Genomic DNA, 13,840 nt, shown 5'->3' with positions numbered 1-13,840 from the left:
TATGTTATGTTTTTATTGTTGAGATGTGAACCAGGCTTGATATATGTAATGTTGACCCAGCTAAAGCATTGATGAGGACTCTAGCATGGAGTTTTTATGTTTACAGTTATGTAGTATACGAATCAAGCTTGGTATATGTAAGGTTTTAAAATTTTTATGTTTATGTTTGATCATGTATGAGATTTTACCAGGCAACAGGATGTATGTTTGGCTTGCTACGGGTCCCGGCGGCCTTAAGTCGATCTGGATCCTAGCGTCGGTAGCGGTTCGATTTTCGGGTCGTTACAGAGTGGTATCAGAGCCCTAGGTTCATATGGTCGGACCTAGTGTTGTCGGGCTCATAGATGTCATAGAAGGGCAAGCACAATAGAAAAAATCATGTTCACTAGGATAGGATGTAGAGTCCTGTCTTAATTGATGATGTGAAATGCCATGATCCTATGCATGTGCATTAATGTTATGCTATGTATGTGATGCAGGTTCATGTGTTTCCACATGAACCATATGATGCTAATGATTGTTTGTATGCTTGCGTGTTGTTCTTTAGAGGAGTCGGGATGCGAGGCACTCGTCGATCAGTGGAATCGACTGGAGTTCCGTCTGAGAGGGAAGGTATGGGTACCTTTCCCCCTGCTCTGCCAAGAGCGCAGTCGTGTAGAGTCGGCAGATAGGGAACATCAAGGGACCCTGGAAGGTCTTTTGATGTAAGCAGAAAAGGAATGGATCTAAGGAGAATGTCAGCTGATGCGAGAGAAGTAGAGATGGATGTTCAGAGGAGAGATGGAGGTCTGGATATGAGCATGTTTGAAGAAGGTATGGGAGAGTCTCAAGAAGACGCTCAGACTCAGGATTCCAGAATCTCATGTTCAGGAGGAATTGATCCCTCCACCCTGAGTACAGCTGCCACGAAAAGTAAGAAGTGGGGCAGAGGCCTCCGAAGATCGAAGAAGAGTAAGTTCTGGAAGAGATTTAAGTCTAGTCTGGGATTAGGAGGTGGTGCAAGCTCTGGTTCAGATTGTACTGAATGCATGAGGTGTGGGAGGCCGCACAATGAGGTTTGTCGGTATGGGACCAATCTATGTTATAGATGCGGACAAGAAGGGCACATGGCACGTGAGTGTCCTACTGCGCCCTGGTTGGCATAGTCCCAGCGGACAGCTTCAGGTAGAGCAGCTTGGCCAGCAGCTCTAGCCATGTTGCAGGTCAGTGGTCGAGGCAGAGGGAGAGAGCCAGCCTTTTCTTCTGAAGGTTCCCGTGGAGAAGGTCCGTCAGCTCCAGCTCGGATCTTCACCCAAGCTCAACAGGAGGCAAACACATCGAACACAGTGGTGCCAGGTACGCTCACTTTTGCATGTTCCGATGTGTATGTTTTGTGAACCCTGGTGTTTCTCTTTCTTTAGTTGCTCTAGGAGCCATCGAGAGGTTGAGTTGATAACTTCTAGGCTAGAGTGTCCTCTTTGGGTCAGTGGACCCAAGTGTGATCCATCTGTGGCAAAGTCAGTCTGCCGGTTCTTTTCAGTATCAGTTGAGGGTAGATGCCTTCCACCCGACCTTGAGGTCCTATACTTGACTGTCTGGACGTCATCTTAGGGATGGATTGGGTTTTTCTACTCATGGTGCTATCTTGGTCTGCAGAGACAAGGTAGTCAGGTTCAGAGGACAGGATGGGTCAAAGATAGTTTTCTGAGGGGACAGTGTAGCGATGCCTAGAGGTTTGTTGTCAGCCTTTTAGACTCGTATGGTGCGTAGGAAGGGTTGACATAGGGTTCTAGATCTTGTTTGAGAGTTTAGCAGTCAGGTTAGGGAACCAGCCTTAGTGTCAGTTGTTAGAGAGAGTCCTTAGATGTCTTCCCAGACGAGCTGTCAGGTTTACCACCTGCTAGAGAGATAGAGTTTGGAAATAGAAGTGATGCCTAGCATCAGGTTCATCTCTATTCTTCTCTACAGGATGGCACCTGCAGAGTTGTAGGAGTTGAAGGAGCAGTTGCGAGGCTTGGTAGACAAGGGTTTTATCCGACCTAGTACCTCACCCTGGAATACTCCAGTGTTGTTGTGGGAAAAGCAGAATGGATCCTTGAGACCCTGTATTGACCTCAGACAGTTGAACAAGGTCACTACCAAGAATAGGTATCCCTTACTTCGGGTTGTAATCTATTGGACCAGCTCGAAGGAGCCGGTTGTTTTCCAAGATAGATCTGAGATCCGGGTACTACCTGTTGAGGGTTAGAGAAGAAGCCAATTTAGTAGAGAAGAAAAGAGAAGAGAAAGGATCAGAGTGCGCAGCGGAAGCTTATGGAGTTCAGGAGAAGGTTGGGGTATTGCTTAAGGTGTCTCCAATGAAGAGGGTGATTCGTTATGGGTCGAAGGGTAAAGTGGCTCCAAGATACGTCGGACCCTTTGAAGCTAGATTTACCTGCTTCGATGGAGAAAGTCCATTCGGATTTCCATGTTTCTGTGTTATGGAAGTTCGTATCAGATCCAAGTGGGGTTCTCAAAGAACCAGAGGTGGAGATCTCAGGGGGTCTCACCTATGTTGAATTTTCAGTGCGGATCATAGACACACAAACCAGGAAGTGGAGAAACAAGGAATCCCGATGGTGATAACCCTTTGGAATCACCACCTAATGGAAAAGTGTGCTTGAGAGACCCGGGAGTTCATACTCCAGCAGTACCTGTGTCTCTCTTTGGAGAGAGGTTTTAAACTTTTCTTGCTTGCTTGCTTGCTTATTAGTTTGTTGTTTGAACATTCGGAGACGAATATTCTTAAAGGGGGGAAGAATGTAATACCCGGCTAGATTCCGGCATCGGAATCCCTACCTTCCGGCGGAATCTCCGTTGGAATCTGGAATTCTGAAGATGCCAGAGTCTTCTAGAGGGGTAAAATGTGTTTCGAAAATGTTTTCACATGATTTTATGGTTTTAAATGGAAAAGAAATGGAGTTTTGAAAAGAATAGGCCAAGGAGGAAGGACCCAGGTTCGGCCGCAGAACATGGGGCTATTTCGGGAGTGCTTTAGGCCTCCGAAGGCTTTGAGGGAAGAAACCAGGTTCGGCCGCCGAACATGGGTTAGTTTAGGAGGCACGTTAGGCTGCTGAAGGTGGTGGAGCTGTGTAGACAGCTTAGGCCGCCGAAGGTGGTTGACCGGCCACCTATAAAAAGGCCCTCAGACCGAAAATGGGCGAGTTTTCTCCCCATTCTCGAGCTCAGGTGTGTTCATGTCCTCTTTTGGTTGATTTCATGTTCTTTCTTCAAATCCTTCATGTTTTTATGAGTTTCCTTTTGGGTTTTGAAGTTTGAAAGTCTAAATCAAGTTTTGGGAGCTTGGAGATCCAAGGAGTTTGTTTCCTCCCATCTCCAAGTTAGGGATCGCACCAACCCTCGATCTTCAAGAGGTAAGAGTGGATCTTTGCTTTCCTTTATGTATTAATGAAGTTTTAAGGAGTTTTGATGCTTGTGTGTGGGTAGATGTGCATGTTAAGGTTTATGTGGGTTTTATGCTCGATGTATGTTATGTTTTTATTGTTGAGATGTGAACCAGGCTTGATATATATAATGTTGACCCAGCTAGAGCATTGATGAGGACTCTAGCATGGGGTTTTTATGTTTACAGTTATGTAGCATACGAATCAAGCTTGGTATATGTAAGGTTTTAAAATTTTTATGTTTATGTTTGATCATGTATAGGATTTTACCAGGCAACATGATGTATATTTGGCTTGCTACGGGTCCCGGTAGCCTTAAGCCGATCTGGATCCTAGTGCCGGTAGCGGTCCAGTTTTCGGGTCGTTACATCTGCCTAGAGCTTGTCCACTGACTCTAGAGTTTCTTTCATCGTGCCTTCCACTTCGTCAACCCGAGTCTTTAGCCTCGAGTATTCCTCTATCAGGAGTCTTCTATCTGTCTTTTGAGCTCCAAACTCTCGCCTCAGGATCTTATTACGCTCCTTGGCCATATAGACATAGAGGTCACTCTTCAGGGTAGAATGTATAACGTTGTCAAAAAACTCATCCGTCTTGACCTCGTTCAGGCGACGACGGTACCCAAGCCTCAGAGCATTCTTAAATAGTAGGATGACTAGGCTAGGATACTCAAGGAAAGAGGGTGTTCAAGTTAGTGCTAGCAACAAACATTGAATGTTAGGAGGCCATGAGGAATCACCCCACGTTCACAGGAATGGGCTCAATAGAAGGGGGGACTGCAGCAGAAGGCTCAAAAATTGGGACAGGTGTAGAGACACCCATTACAAAAGACTCAAGCTGCAAGTAGGCCGACTCTTCTATTTTAGGTTAGGGAGGAGGAGGAGGAAGCATAATTAATTTTTTTCACTCGGCGGGCACACTTGGGAGGGGGACCGGTTGCCCCAGTGATAGCTTTGCCTTTGCTGGCAGCACGCACCAGTTCAACAAATTTGCCTCTTGACCTAACCATATCTACTTAAATTGAAAAGTAAGTAAGACAGTTTGAAATCTAAAAGAAGGCAGAAAGGGAAATACCTTGATCTCCAGCCAAGGAAGTGCTCTCCTTAAGGCTAGAAAGGCTGGGCAGATGAGGACCCCGAGTCTGGTTCGTTTAGAGATGACTTTGCCAAGACAGAATGACGTTTCTCACCACCTTAGTAATGTTTATTTTATGAGGGGACTTAGCCATCATCAAGAGAAAGGCTAAAGGCTCATCCTCATCCCTCCTTGGATGGGCCCTATCCTTTCTCAGCTCTACCCACAGATTCCAACTCGTTCTGAGACGTCTAAAACCCCCAGACATTTGATGACAGAGGATAAAAAAAACTTGTCCTTCAACCACTTTAATGAAGTGTAACGACCCGAAAACCGGACCACTACCGACGCTAGGATCCAGATCGACTTAAGGTCGCCGGGACCCGTAGTGTAACGACCCGGATTCCGGACCATTACCGGCGCTAGGATCCGGATCGGCATAAGGCCGCCGGGACCCGTAGCAAGCCTCCTATACTCTCTGTATACCTGTGTAAATCCCATACATGATCAAACAGTTCCTGTAAAAATTTTGTTTTGTTTCCTAGCTTAACCTGTGCATGCACTAACTCTGTAACCTGTATACAAACCCCCTAACCAGAGCACTCATTAAGCTCTCTAGTGGGTCCTTACCATATGTGTTAAGCCTGGATACTCATAGTCATTCGTTACACATAAACATAATCGAACATGTATATAAAAAGGGTTTAACATAAAACTGGGCCAAGCACAATACTATACATAATTCTTAACAATACTAAACATCTCTTTCAAGGTTTACATCAATACATGTCCACAACTAGCTATTACATAGACAAAACTCTTCAAACACTCGTCAACTCCCAGAACTTTCCCATACCTGCAAACTAGGGGTAAGGGAAAACGGGGTGAGCTATAAAGCCCAGTGAGTAGAAACATGGGGCAATTTCATATAAACATGCTTTCATGAAATGCATCATAACTCAAACATTTCACGTAACGGATGAATCTTGTCACCATTAGCCCTCTCATCCTATGCCCGACCCTCGACGGAGCTCCGCAGGCTATCACTTAATATCATACAATTGCCAAGACGCGAGGACATGAGGCAGCCCTGGACTTTCATCAGCATGCATACATAGGGGGGATGCCAGGACGCGAGGGCATAAGGCAGCCTTGGACTTTCATCATCATACATAGGAGAGCTAATGGATCACTCAATATTCACCCACATCATCAACGTAGTATGTAATGCACCAACTTCGTGAGACTAATGCATAACACCCTAAAATAATCATAGCAATCATGATGCATGAGTTATGCTTAAAGTTTAAAGCATGGTTCAGTTCTACTCACATCAAACTGACTCTGCTGCAGCTGACTTACTGCTGAGGTCCTCGATTCCCTCTGGTCCGAACCTACATAGGTGGACTCAAATGAGGTACCAAACATAGATTCTTAGGACGCGAAACAACTCCCCGAAAGCCCCCTAGAACGTCATAAAACAAGCATGTAAAACAAGCAAATAAAGGCTGGACAGGGCACTTTCGGCGGCAGGTTCGGTGGCCGAAACCCCCCTCCAGAGACGAAACTCATGCATGTTCAGCGGCACCTTCGGCGGCCGAAAGTCTCGTCCAGAGACGAAACTCATGCACTTTCGGCGGCCGAACCTCTACTTTCGGCGGCCGAAAGGCTCTTTCTAAGTCGAAAGCCTAGCTTTCGGGGGTAAGGTTTGGCAGCCGAAACTGCCTCCTCAAGGGGTTCGGCGGCCGAACCTCCCTTCGGCGGCCGAACCTGGTTTCTTCCGTAAGGCAGAAACCCTGCATCTCACATGCACAACTTCCCCAAAACCACTCAAACATGCATCAAACATAACACAACCTGCATATACTCAAATATATGCACAAAGGGGTCCAAAACTAACTTAAAACCCCAACAAACATACCACAAAAACATGTCAACATATCATCATCACAAAACCCATAAAAACACCTCTAAAACCTAACCATGCATACTGCCCATGAAAACCTCATGAAACCTTCAAAAATCAAGAAAGGAAGTTCAGGATCTTTACTTACCTCTTTCAGATGAGAGAATAAATGATCTCAACGTGGGGTGATGAAGAAATCTTCCCTCAAAACCTCCAAACTTCCTAACTTTGCTCTTTTGTTTAAAAACTTCAAAATCAACATAAAACTCATTAAAACTTTGAATGATTTGAAGGAAACATGAAACTCACTCAAGGAGAACTTCAGCCTCACCTCTGGTTGGCAAAAATGGCAAAAGTGAGCCAAATCACCGACCTTTGACCATTTATAGGTGGCTGGCCAGACCACCTTCGGCGGCCAAACGTGAAGCCGAATGCCATGCATGTTCGGCGGCCGAAAGTGACCTTCGGCGGCCGAACATGGCAATTCCTCCTTGGCTCTTTTCTTTCAAAAACTCATTTCTTTTGACCACTTTTAAAGCATTAAAACTCATTTAAAACATATAAAAACATAATCCGACCCCTCTAGGTTATTCCGACAATGCCGGACTCGAGCCGGGTATTACATTCTCCCCCCCTTAAGAACATTCGTCCCCGAATGTTCCTCATATATATAACAAAACACATAAGCACCTAGAAAAGGGGAAAGCTCACTAACTGACCTCAAAACAAATACGGATACTGCTGAAGCATAGATTCTCGTATCTCCCACGTGCACTCCTCAAGATTATGGTGGTTCCACAGGACTTTCACCATCGGAATTTCCTTGTTCCTTAGCTTTCTAATCTGCGTGTCTAAGATCCGTACTGGCTGCTCTACATAGGTGAGATCTTCAAAGATCTCTACATCAGGCTCACTAAGAACCTTACTCGGATCAGGCACGAACCGTCTCAACATAGAAACATGGAAAACCGGGTGAATTCTCTCCATAGATGCAGGTAAGTCTAGCTTATACGATACCTTTCCGATCTTTTGCAAGATCTCAAAGGGACCAATGTACCTCAGAGCCAGTTTACCCTTTCTTCCAAACCGAACCACTCCCTTCATTGGAGACACCTTCAGCAAAACCATATCCCCCTCCTGGAACTCTAACTGTTTCCTGCGAACATCTGCATAGCTCTTCTGTCTGCTAACTGCCGTTCTAATCCTTTCCCTGATTATGGGCACTACCCTGCTGGTAATCTCTACTAACTCTGGCCCTGCCAGAGCCTTCTCTCCTACTTCTTCCCAGCAAACAGGTGTTCTGCACTTCCTTCCATATAAAGCTTCATAAGGAGCCATCCCGATGCTAGCATGATGGCTGTTGTTGTAGGCAAACTCCACCAGAGGTAGATGCTGCCTCCAAGAACCGCCAAAGTCTAACACACACATTCTCAACATATCTTCTATGGTCTGGATGGTCCTTTCTGACTGACCGTCCGTCTGTGGATGGAAAGCGGTGTTGAAATCCAGTCTGGTGCCCATAGCAGCTTGCAAACTCCTCCAAAACCTGGAGGTGAACTGAGGTCCTCTATCCGAAACTATAGAGACAGGAACTCCATGTAGCTTTACTATCTCTTCAACATATACCTGCGCAAGTTTGTCCACAGTGTAGTTACTCCTAACTGGGATGAAGTGAGCGGATTTAGTCAGTCTGTCCACAATCACCCAGATGGAGTCTAGCCTGTTGGACGTCGCCGGTAATCCCACTACAAAGTCCATGGCTATGTTCTCCCATTTCCATTCTTGAATCGGCAGTGGGTTAAGCATTCCAGCCGGCTTCTGGTGCTCTAGCTTCACCCTTTGACATATTTCGCAGGCTGACACATACTGTGCCACTTCTCTCTTCATCACTGGCCACCAATATACTCTTCTCAGATCTTGATACATCTTAGTGGCTCCAGGGTGAATGTTGTACCTTGCATTATGAGCTTCCCTCATAATGCCTTCCTTTAGCTCTTTGTCATCTGGTATACATAAACGATTCCCATAACGGAGGATCCCTTCTCCATCAAACCTGAACTCTGCACTGTTGCCTGACTGGACCGTCCTGGCAATTTTCACTAGTTCTGGGTCCTCGTGCTGTTTCTGAGCCACCTGCTCCAGAAACACTGGTGTTACCCTCATTTGTGCTATCAAAGCACCAGTACCAGATAACTCTAACTGTAATCCTTCCTCCAAGAGCTTATAAAACTCCGACACCACTGGTCGTCTCTCTGCTGATATGTGGGACAAACTGCCGAGTGATTTCCGGCTTAAGGCGTCTGCCACCACATTCGCCTTACCCGGGTGATACTGAATTTTACAATCGTAGTCACTGAGCAGCTCCACCCACCTTCTTTGTCTCAAGTTCAGTTCTCTCTGACTCAAGATATACTGTAAACTCTTGTGGTCTGTGAAGATCTCGCATCTAACTCCATAGAGGTAGTGTCTCCACATCTTGAGTGCAAAGATAACTGCTGCCATCTCCAGGTCGTGTGTAGGGTAATTCATCTCATGCTTCTTCAACTGCCTAGAAGCATAAGCGATCACTCTGTCATTCTGCATCAGAACACAACCTAGCCCTACTCTGGATGCATCACAGAATACTGTGAAGTCCTCACCACTGACTGGCAAAGCCAACACTGGTGCTGTCGTCAATCTCCTCTTAAGCTCTTCAAAACTTTCCTCACACTGGTTAGACCAAATAAACTTCTGATTCTTCTTGGTTAGCTTGGTCATAGGAGCGGCTATTTTCGAAAACTCCTGCACAAAACGTCTGTAGTAGCCGGCTAAACCCAAGAAACTTTTAATCTCTGTCACCGTAGTGGGTCTAGGCCAGTTAGCTACAGCTTCTATCTTCTTGGGGTCTACCTCTATTCCGTCTGCTGATACAACATGTCCCAAGAAAGAAATGCTCCTCAACCAGAACTCACACTTGGAGAACTTAGCATACAAGCCATGCTCTCTCATAGTCTGCAAAACTGTCCTCAGATGATGGGCATGCTCTTCTGCATCCTTGGAGTACACTAGGATATCATCTATAAAGACGATCACAAAGCGATCCAGGTACTCCCTGAAAACTCTGTTCATGAGATCCATGAATGCTGCAGGGGCGTTAGTTAACCCGAACGGCATTACCAAGAACTCATAGTGCCCATATCTGGTTCTGAAGGCTGTTTTTGGAACATCCTCCTCTCTAACTCTCAACTGGTGATATCCCGATCTCAGATCTATTTTTGAGAAACAACCTGCTCCAGCTAGCTGGTCAAATAGATCATCGATCCTCGGCAAGGGATACTTATTCTTGGTAGTGACCTTGTTCAACTGTCTATAGTCGATACAAAGCCTAAGGGATCCATCCTTCTTCCTGACAAACAGTACTGGAGCATCCCAAGGTGAGGTACTAGGGCGGATGAAACCCTTGTCTACCAACTCCTGTAGCTGCTCTTTCAGTTCTTTCAATTCTGCTGGCGCCATCCTGTAGGGAGGAATAGAGATCGGTCTGGTACCTGGCATCAATTCTATCTCGAACTCTATTTCCCTATCAGGTGGTAGTCCTGGAAGCTCTTCCGGGAACACATCTAAAAACTCATTAACTACCGGTACCGAAGCTGGTTCCCTAACCTGTTTATCTAGCTCTCTCACATGAGCTAGAAACCCCTGACAACCCCTCCTCAACAACCTGCGAGCCTGAAGGGCTGATATCAAGCCTCTAGGCGTCCCCCTCCTGTCTCCTCTGAAGACACATACTGACCCATCCAGATCTCTCAGACTAACTACCTTGTCCCTGCAGTCCAAGGTAGCACCATATGTAGATAGCCAATCCATCCCTAGAATGACGTCAAAATCTGTCAAGTCTAGAACCACCAGGTCGGCTGGAAGGCATCTACCCTCTATGAACACTGGACTGAACCTGCAGATTGACTCTGCTACTGATGGGTCACATTTGGGTCCACTAACCCAGAGAGGACACTCTAACCCAGACACTATCAGACCTAACCTCTCGACGGCTCTAGAAGCAATGAAAGAGTGAGTAGCACCGGGGTCCATCAAAGCATACACATCAGAACACCCAATGATGAGATTACCTGCCACCACCGTGTTAGATGTGTTAGCCTCCTCTTGCGTCATCGTGAAGATCCGTGCTGGAGCTACAGGACCTCCACCTCGGGAACCTGCTGCTGCTGAAGAAGAGGCTGCTCCTCTCCCTCGACCTCTGCTACTAGCCTGAGTTTGTGCTGGAGCTGCTGGCTGAGCTACACTGCCAGAACCCGTCTGCTGAGACTGCGCCATTGGAACTGTTCTAGGACAATCCCGAGCCATATGCCCCTCTTGTCCACATCTAAAACATGCATTTGTCCCAGCTCGACAAACTCCTCTGTGTAACTTTCCACATCTCATGCACACTTGACTTCCCGAACCAGGATTCGAACTACTTCCCATTCCCAATCCAGACTTCAGCTTGTTCCAAAACTTACTCTTTTTAGACTTGGACCTATCCATCTTCCCACTTCCTGACGCCTTAGGCACTGCAGTTTGCGCCACTGTCTGCTTAACCTTCCCTTCAATAATAGCACTGGCCTCCATTTTCTGCGCCATATCTACTATAGTATGGAAGCTCTCCCTCTCAGCTGACTGTATCAAGGAGGCATACCTGGAGTTTAACTTCATAATAAACCTCCTGGACTTCTTCGAATCAGTCTCTAGCGATTGCCCGGAGAAAGGCAAAAGCTCCATAAATTTGTCAGCGAGATCATCCACGGTCATCTCATCACCCTGCCTCAATTGTTCAAACTCTAACATCTTCATCTCCCTCGAGCTATCGGGAAAAGCCCATCCTGCAAACTCGTTAGCAAACACCTCCCATGTGAGACTATCAATCCTTGGTTCCACGTAGCTTCGATACCACTCTTTAGCTTTCTTACATTTCAATGAGAATCCAGCCATCTGAATGGCTCTGGTATCGTCAGCCCCTAGCTCATCTGTAAGTGTCTTCACCGTCTTGAGATACTCAAACGGATCGTCACCTGTATCAAATTGGGGAGCACCCAACTTCAGATAAGCGGTCATTTTGACCTTTCCCCTTCTAGATGAACTAGGCTGTGGTACCGGAATTTCTGGGGCCATAGGTTCTTCTGGTGGTGATGGAGGTGCAACATTTTCTGGTATAGGAGTTACTGTTTCTGTATGATAAGATGGGGGTGGATACATAGGATACTGGGTGGTGAAACAAACTCCGAGGCCTGAGTGCCTCCCTGAGACTCACCCATACCTTCCTCAGACATACCAACACCCAAACTGCTATCCATCCTCTGCCCCACATCCCTATCATCTTCCACCTCCATAGACATTCCACCTTGCACTATTCCCCTTCTGCTTCCATCAAAAGACCTTCTAGGGTCCCTTGATGCTCTTTCCCTACTAGGCCTGCTTGACATAGACCTAGGCAAAACAGGAGGACGGGCATCTGCACCCTCGTCCTGCGGTGGTACTCTAGTCAATCGGGTAGACCGACGAGTTCCTAGCATCTTGTTTTCTGAGAAAACAACACATAGCACAAAAAACACAAAACATCAGTATCATATGGTTCATGTGGAAACACATGAACCCTCATCATCTATAACACATGCATATCATATCATTCACATCATCATCAAAAGGACAGAACTCAACATCCTACCCTAGTGGACATGTTTTTCCTACTGTGCTTGCCCTGCTATAACACTGATGAGCCCTATGCACTCTAGGTCCGACCATATGAACCTAAGGCTCTGATACCAATCTGTAACGACCCGGATTCCGGACCATTACCGGCGCTAGGATCCGGATCGGCATAAGGCCGCCGGGACCCGTAGCAAGCCTCCTATACTCTCTGTATACCTGTGTAAATCCCATACATGATCAAACAGTTCCTGTAAAAATTTTGTTTTGTTTCCTGGCTTAACCTGTGTATGCACTAACTCTGTAACCTGTATACAAACCCCCTAACCAGAGCACTCATTAAGCTCTCTAGTGGGTCCTTACCATATGTGTTAAGCCTGGATACTCATAGTCATTCGTTACACATAAAAATAATCGAACATGTATATAAAAAGGGTTTAACATAAAACTGGGCCAAGCACAATACTATACATAATTCTTAACAATACTAAACATCTCTTTCAAGGTTTACATCAATACATGTCCACCACTAGCTATTACATAGACAAAACTCTTCAAACACTCGTCAACTCCCAGAACTGTCCCATACCTGCAAACTGGGGGTAAGGGAAAACGGGGTGAGCTATAAAGCCCAGTGAGTAGAAACATGGGGCAATTTCATATAAACATGCTTTCATGAAATGCATCATAACTCAAACATTTCACGTAACGGATGAATCTTGTCACCATTAGCCTTCTCATCCTATGCCCGGCCCTCGACGGAGCTCCGCAGGCTATCACTTAATATCATACAATTGCCAAGACGCGAGGACATGAGGCAGCCCTGGACTTTCATCAGCATGCATACATAGGGGGGATGCCAGGACGCGAGGGCATGAGGCAGCCTTGGACTTTCATCATCATACATAGGAGAGCTAATGGATCACTCAATATTCACCCACATCATCAACATAGTATGTAATGCACCAACTTCGTGAGACTAATGCATAACACCCTAAAATAATCATAGCAATCATGATGCATGAGTTATGCTTAAAGTTTAAAGCATGGTTCAGTTCTACTCACATCAAACTGACTCTGCTGTAGCTGACTTACTGCTGAGGTCCTCGATTCCTCTGGTCCGAACCTACATAGGTGGACTCAAATGAGGTACCAAACATAGATTCTTAGGACGCGAAACAACTCCCCGAAAACCCCCTAGAACGTCATAAAACAAGCATGTAAAACAAGCAAATAAAGGCTGGACAGGGCACTTTCGGCGGCAGGTTCGGTGGCCGAAACCCCCCTCCAGAGACGAAACTCATGCATGTTCGGCGGCACCTTCGGCGGCCGAAAGTCTCGTCCAGAGACGAAACTCATGCACTTTCGGCGGCCGAACCTCTACTTTCGGCGGCCGAAAGGCTCTTTCTAAGTCGAAAGCCTAGCTTTCGGGGCAAGGTTTGGCAGCCGAAACTGCCTCCTCAAGGGGTTCGGCGGCCGAACCTGGTTTCTTCCGTAAGGCAGAAACCCTGCATCTCACATGCACAACTTCCCCAAAACCACTCAAACATGCATCAAACATAACACAACCTGCATATACTCAAATATATGCACAAAGGGGTCCAAAACTAACTTAAAACCCCAACAAACATACCACAAAAACATGTCAACATATCATCATCACAAAACCCATAAAAACACCTCTAAAACCTAACCATGCATACTGCCCATGAAAACCTCATGAAACCTTCAAAAATCAAGAAAGGAAGTTCAGGATCTTTAC

Source organism: Manihot esculenta, chromosome 10 (genome assembly GCF_001659605.2).
Source record: "Manihot esculenta cultivar AM560-2 chromosome 10, M.esculenta_v8, whole genome shotgun sequence".
NCBI classification, from domain to species: Eukaryota; Viridiplantae; Streptophyta; class Magnoliopsida; order Malpighiales; family Euphorbiaceae; genus Manihot; species Manihot esculenta.
The sequence above is the reverse complement of the archived record's forward strand: the minus strand, read 5'-3'. Positions refer to the sequence as shown.